We start from the raw sequence: 7,143 nt of genomic DNA, 5'->3' as shown, positions 1-7,143 counted from the left end.
TGTCAGATTTTTGAGTGAAGTAGATGATATTACATAATGTACATAAGGCTTACCACCCTGTCAGTTGAAGGCCTTAATAGAAAACACTGCCCTCTTAGGCTGGGGATTTAGCTCAGCAGCACTGCGCCTATCTTGCAAGAACAAGGTCCTGAGTTCCATCCATGGTACCAAGGGGTGTGGGGGGGCAAGTGTAGCTCAGCACAAAAGCTATCACACACACAAAGACACTCACAAAAAAACAGGGTTGGGAGTGCAACTCAGTGGTAAAGGACACAAGAAAAGGCTCTGGGTTTGGTCCCAGCATACACACGCACCCCAAAAAGCTGCCACATGGTACTGCTCCCCCAGCAGCCACACTACATGCCTTACTGGGCCTCTGAAGGTCTGGCAAACTCTAAAGTGGATAGCAGTACAACATCCTCATCTGTGCCACTGCTGCACCTGTAAGAAATCAATATAAACCAAACCAGAGAGCCACAGTTTTGTTCTTGTTTACACCTGGAAAATGCTAAGGGCAAAAGCAAGCAGCAAAGGTATACCCCTAAGGGAAAGATGTAAAAACCACCAACAACACTGAAAATTACACTACTTCCCTGGGGAAACTATTATACTTTAGATGTCCAAAGTGGAATGCATGCACATACACACACACACACAAAATGGGATGACGACAGGTCAGGACGACAACATTTAGTACAACTTAACTCCTGGATAAAACCAATTTATGCATGATTAAATATAAAAAGACTACTAAGATATAAATGAGCCTATGCATTATTAAACATAAAAAGAATATTATCCTTGGCTTTCCTACAGTGAAAAAATATTATCAAAAGCCTTAGACTAAAGCCATACTCCTCACTACACAAGGCTTAAAATTGGTTATGTTAGTTTTAAATCGGGCATAGTGATGGGAAGAAAAGGACAAAAGGTGTCGGGAAAATGGGAAGGGTAGGGGAAAGGTAATAAGGGAAAGAAAAAAATAGGAGAAAATGAAAAAATGTTTGTAAATGGGGAGGGGAGGAGGGGCTGAAGGGAGGGCAGGGACAAGGGGAAAAATGAAAACCAAGACCTGTCATGTAAAGGTATAAGATCCCAATAAATGAATATAACTGTACTGTATACCTAAAATGTACCAATAAATTCAATGAAAAAAAAAAAAAAAAAAACAGGCATAGAAGCACACACCTGTAATCCCAGCACTAGGGAAGCTGAGGTAGGAGGACCACCATGAGTCAAGGCCAGCCTGCACTATAAACTGAAAAACAAAAAGGGTTAAGTTTTTAGAATCCTAAAGCACAAAAAGATGAGAAACAAGGTGCAGCCACAAGCAACAGGAGTTTCCCTTCTAAAAGTCTTAAAAGAAGACTTAAAAATTTGGGGGAAAAAAAAAGTTTAATAAACAGTATACAATATTTAAAACAGTTCAGTGTTAAGCCTCTGTGTTCAATCTCCAGCACTGGAAAAACAACAAAACACTAACCTTAACCCAGGTGTGGCAGTGTACTACTGTAATCCTAGCACTCTAGAAAGCTAAAACAGGACTCTAATTTAGCAAGGCCTTGTCTCAAAAATAAGGTGGGAGGGAGGCCTAGGGCTGTAGTTCATGCCTAAAGTCCTGGATTCAAATCCCAGAGGGGGTGGGGGATCTTCTTTTCAGAATTTCAGTTTGCAAAAATAGGCAGAGAAGCCAGGAATGATGGCACATCCCTGTAACTGCAGTACTTGGGAAGCTGAGGCTAGAGTTCAAGGCCAGCCTGGGCTACATGGCAAGACCCTGCCTCAAACAACCAAATAAAGACAAATGCAGTGAAAAGAAAAATAAATGTCAAGAAAGTCTGCAAAGGAGTGGCTGATGTTTATCACATACATTTCAGCTTTTCCAAATTTTCACAATAGAAATGCTTGTGTATAATTAGAAAATTTATTTTTAACACACACACACACACACACACACACACACACACATATATATTATGTTGTACTATATATACTATCTCTAGAATATCCCAATTTGGATTACCCACTTAAAAAAAAATCAGACTCAGGGCCAGGGATTTAGCTCAGTGGTGCTATGACTGCCTGGCAAGCACAAGGTTCTGAGTTCAATTCCTGATACCCCACACCCCCTCAAAATTCACTCTTCCTCAAAAAAAGAAAAAAGAAAACAGAAAAGCCAAAGGATCATACAAGACAGTGATGGCAAACCTTTTAAAGACTGAGTTGCCCAAACTACAACCCCAAACCACTTTTTAATCACAAAGTGCCAAGTCTGCAATTAAGCCTGAATACTGGCCAGGTGTGCTAGTACATGCCTGTAATCCCAGCACTTGGGAGGCTGAAACCAGTTCAAGGCATGCCTGGGCTACACAGTGAGTTCAAGACCAGCCTGAACTAAACAGCAAAACCTGTCTCAGAATGAATGAATGAATGAATGAATGAATGAATGAATGAATGAATGAATGAATGAAAGAAAGAAAGAAAGAAAGAAAGAAAAGTAAACCTGACAAGATCCCAACAATGAATGTAACTGTACTGTATCCCTAAAATGTACCAATAAACTCAATTAAAACTGAAAAAAAAAAAAAAAGAAAAATACTAACATTTTAATTTAGAAAAAAACAATTGTTTTCTGATGCTTAACTGCTGGGGCAACTTGGTTCCCTTGCCAACAGAGATCACCCCACTTTCCTAAGCTCTATATAGAAAAAGGTATAACAGGAAGAACTTCTTCACCCTTTTTGTCAGCATTGGGAACTGAACCCAGGGCCTTCACTCAGGGCTAAGGCAAGAGGATTGCCATGAGTTCCAGGCCAATCTGGGCTACACACTGAGTGTAAGGTCAACCAGAACTACCTAAGGGAGACTCTATCTCAAAAATAATAGTAAATAGCCGGGTGTGGTGGGCAAGGTGGCCTTGGTGGTGCATGCCTGTAATCCCAGCACTCGGGAGGCTGAGGTAGGAGGATCACTGTGAGTTCGAGACAAGCCTGGGCTACATAGTTCCAGAGCAGTCTCAACTGCCTGTCTCAAAAATAAATAAATAAATAGCCCAATCTGAAATGAATAGACACTTCTCAGATGAAGTAGAAACTGTAAATAAACATGTGAAAAAGTGTTCAACATTCGAGAAACGCAAATTAAAACTGAGCCGCCTGCCTCCCAAGCACAAGGTCCTTTCGCAAGGTCCTTTCAATCCCCGTACCAAAGCAAAAACAACAACAAACGGCTGTTGAGAGTCCATCTCACTCCAGAAAGAATGGCTATCAAGAAATTAACCAATTAAAAAAAGTGGGCAGGGATTTAGCTCAGTGGTGCTGGGCCTGCCTCCCAAGTGTAAGGACCTGAGTTCGATCCCAAGCACAGGAAAGAAGGAAGGGAAGAGGAGGAGGAAGAAAAGATAGAAATTAACCAATAACAAATGCTGGAGAGGCTGTGGGAAAAAGGAACCCTTCTCCACTGCTGGTGGGAGTATAGTCTGGTATAGCCACTGTGGAAACTGATGTGATTCCTCCAAAAACTAAAACTATAGGCCGGGCGTGGTGGCACACACCTGTAATACCAGCACTAAGAAGGCTGAGGTAGGAGGCTCACTGTGAGTTTGAGACCAGCCTGGGATACACACAGTGAGTTCCAGGTCAGTCTCAATTACATAGTGAGAGACTGTTGCAAAAAAACAAAAAACTTAAACTACAGGTTCCACTTCAACCAGCTATTTATATTCCCCTTCTTGGTATCTTCCCAAAAGAATTAAAGGCATCATACCACAGTGATACATACACACTCATGTCCACAGCAGCATGGTTCGTAATAGCTAAATTGTGCAAACAGCCCAAATGCCCATCAACTAACAAATGGATAAAGATGTTGTTTCAAGCCAGGGATTTAGTGCAGTGGAGCCACACCTGCCTGGCAAGTGCAAGGTCCTGAGTTTGATTCCCCATACTAGAAAAGAAAAAAAAAAGTTTTTTTAATATACTATACTACTCTGCTATAAAGAAAGATGAGCTTTATAGCTTTATGGGTAGACCTGATGCAATACTCTTAACTGAAATAAATAAGACACACATGTTTAAATACTGCATTGCTTCAAAAGTATAAATAAGGACTAAAATGTAAAATAGATATGGGGAAATGGGAAAAAAGTGTTCAAATGGAAAAGGAAACAAGGGAGGACAAGAAAAAGGAGGGGACAAGAAAAAAAGTGAAAATAGAAGGAAAAAAATGGAAGCAAAGCTTCTGTACATAGAAGGAGAGGAAATGGGATAAAGTAAAATTTTTAAAAATAAATAAAATAATTTTTTTAAAGACTAGTGCAAACAGGAAATGAGGCACCTATCTGTAATTAGGCCTAGCTACTTGGAGGCTGAGGTAGGAAGATCTCAAGTTTGAAGCCAGCATGAGCAATTCAGTGAGATCTCATCTCAAATTTTTTTAAAAGAGCTAAGGATGTAACTCAGTGGCACAGTGCTGTGTAGGCCCTGGATTCAATCTCTAAAGGGAGGGATTAAACTCGTTTTTAGTTTTGTTGTTGTTGTTGTTTTTAAACAATCTCACTATGTAGCCCAGGATGGCCTCAAATTTACAGCTATCCTCCTGCCTCAGCTCAGCCAGTGCTGGCATTACAGGCATGCCCAGCAACTTCTGCATTTATAACAAACTAAATTTCATTAAATAACAAATTCAAGGGCCGAGGATTTAGCTCACTGGTTCCACCCCCTGCCTCCCAAACACAAGGTCCTGAGTTCAATCCCGGTACAAAAAAAAAAAAAAAATCACTGAACAACAAATTATTGTCTAAAAGTCATTTAATTATTGTTTTGTTTTGTTTTGTGGTACTTGCGATTAAGCCCCAGGGCCTTCCCCCTAAACTATTATCTCCATCCGTTCCTCCCCTTTTTTGAGACAGAGTCTCATAACTCTGAGCTCAAATTTATGGTCCTCCAGCCCTAGCATCCCACAGTGCTGAGGTTACAGTTAATTTATTGCTTAATCATGACAAAATTCAGTTACTCACCGAAAAGATAATAGTGCAATGATTTCTGGATATAAAAATTCTCAAACTGTTAGTTTGATGCACTATAAACTTACTTTTTTTTTTCCATTGCTAAATGAGGATTAGCAAACCCTTCAGATTATGCTCAAGAGCCAGAATCATCTACTGAAGACTAGTAACTATTTTATTATTTATTTTTATTTAAAGATTTTATTAGGACTGCATGTCAGAGTTACAATCTAGAAAGGCCTTTCTTCAATAAATACTAAATCTTTTTTACCTCTCCTTTGAAGAAGGGTCTCTTTCAGTATCCCATACACCAGAGCTGCTAAAAAGATGAGACAGAGCCTGGGGGCTTTCGAGCACCTCACTGTGTGACTCAGAACTATCAACTACAATATCAAAGAGCTGCTTTAAAAAGTGGGTTACTGGAAGCCAGGCATGGTGGTGCATGCTTGTAATCCCAGCACTAGGGAGGCTGAGGCAGGAGGATCACTGTGAGGACAGCCTGGGCTACACAGTGAATTCAAGGCCAGCCAGACCCAAATAGCAAAACCCTATCTCAATAAAACCAAAAAATTTAAAGGTGAATTTTTATCCATGCTTGGCAGCACATATCTGTAATCTCAGTACTCCAAAAGGCTCAGAAGGAGGAAGATGCCAAGTTTGAGCCCAATTTGGGCAATCTGGCAACTCAGGCAGTCCCTGTCTCCAAGTGAGGGTGGGGGGCAGGGACCAGGAAGCTCATGCCTATAATCCCAGCACTCAGGAAACTGAGGTAGGAGGACAGTTGCAAGTTCAAGCCTAGCCTTTGGCTACACAGTGAGTTCAAAGATGTGCACTTCATAGCAAAAGTAAAACTGTCTCAAGGGGCAGGAGTGGAGGGGTGGGGGGAAGAGAAAAGCCCTGGATTCAAAAATCCATTACCACTGACCCACCTCCCTCAAAAAAATATTTTGGAACGTTCAAATGGAAGGGAAACAAGGGGGAGGGAAGAAAGGGACAAGAAAAAAAAAAGAAAATAGAAGGAAAAAAAGCAAACAAAGCTTTCATACATAGGGAAGGGAGGGAGATAATGGGACAAATGAGGCAGGATGTAACATGCACAGTACAAATTCCCTATGATGAGTATGCCTAAGATGTACCAATAAATGTTTTGCTATTTAAAAAAAAAAAAAAAAAGATGAGTCCAGGTTCAAGTAGATTTGGGAGAAGAAAATAAATAAAGTTAAATAAAAATAAATATAAACAAATTTCGGGCCCCATCAAGACATATAAAGGAGTACTCTGGAGATCAGGCCAGGTATGTTTTTTGTTTGTTTTCTGGTTGGTGGTGATGGGAAGGTGTTTTCTGTTTTGTTTTGTTGTGAAAACATCCTGCTTTACAGTTCAGGATGGCCTTGAAAGCACACAATCATCCTGCTTCAGCCTCCCTCCTAGGTGCTGGGATTACAAGCATGCACACCTTGTCCTGCTCTGTATTTTTACAGATACCAAGTAATTCTAATACACACTAAGAAACCCATTATCACTTACATGAGAACCCAGGAAACCATAAATTTTAGAATTTTCCAGATTACTTTAAATGTACAATCAATACTTCTACAGTAAACTAGGTACATTTTGATGTGTGTTCAAGGCCAACCTGGGCTACATAGTGAGTTCAAGGCCAGGCTGAACTATACAGTGATACCATCTTAAAAAAAAAAAAAAAAAAAAAAAAAAAAAAAAACTCCTACAGTAAAAGCAGCCAATTATTTTACTGTTTTTGTGTAGAGATTCTTCCATATTCTAGAATATCTGTGAAAATATCCTATGCATGCCTATGAAAATATTTAATAAAATCCAAACACCCTCAAGTGAGGTGTTAAAAAAAAGCTTATTTCTTAAAAATGTTCACCATATAATAAAATCTGCTCAGGTTTGGGTAAGGAATGAACACAACTAGTCTCAATTTTTTCCCCAGAGTAAACTGCTAACACCAAAAGATGTAGCATTATTTTCACAGACATTTTTCCCAGCCGCATGTGGTGGCACATGCCTGTAATCCCAGCACTTGGGAGGCTGAGGTAGGAGGATCACTGGGAGTTTGAGACCAGCCTGGGCTACATAGTGAGTTCCAGGTCAGTCTCAACTACATAGTGAGA

The 7,143-nt window shown here is 40.1% G+C and overlaps 1 long non-coding RNA gene across 1 annotated transcript in view; it reads left to right on the top strand.

Moving 5' to 3' along the window:
- The first annotated feature begins 370 nt into the window (after positions 1-370).
- LOC104853419 overlaps positions 371-7,143 on the top strand; it is a 24,649-nt gene continuing 17,876 nt past the window's right edge. The window contains exon 1 of the long non-coding RNA XR_777786.1: positions 371-382. This is a non-coding gene — a long non-coding RNA (uncharacterized LOC104853419). The remainder of the gene's footprint in view (positions 383-7,143) is intronic.

This window comes from Fukomys damarensis, unplaced genomic scaffold (assembly GCF_012274545.1).
Source record: "Fukomys damarensis isolate Sample0158 unplaced genomic scaffold, DMR_v1.0_HiC HiC_scaffold_13, whole genome shotgun sequence".
Lineage (NCBI taxonomy): Eukaryota > Metazoa > Chordata > Mammalia > Rodentia > Bathyergidae > Fukomys > Fukomys damarensis.
The sequence above is the reverse complement of the archived record's forward strand: the minus strand, read 5'-3'. Positions and strand labels throughout refer to the sequence as shown.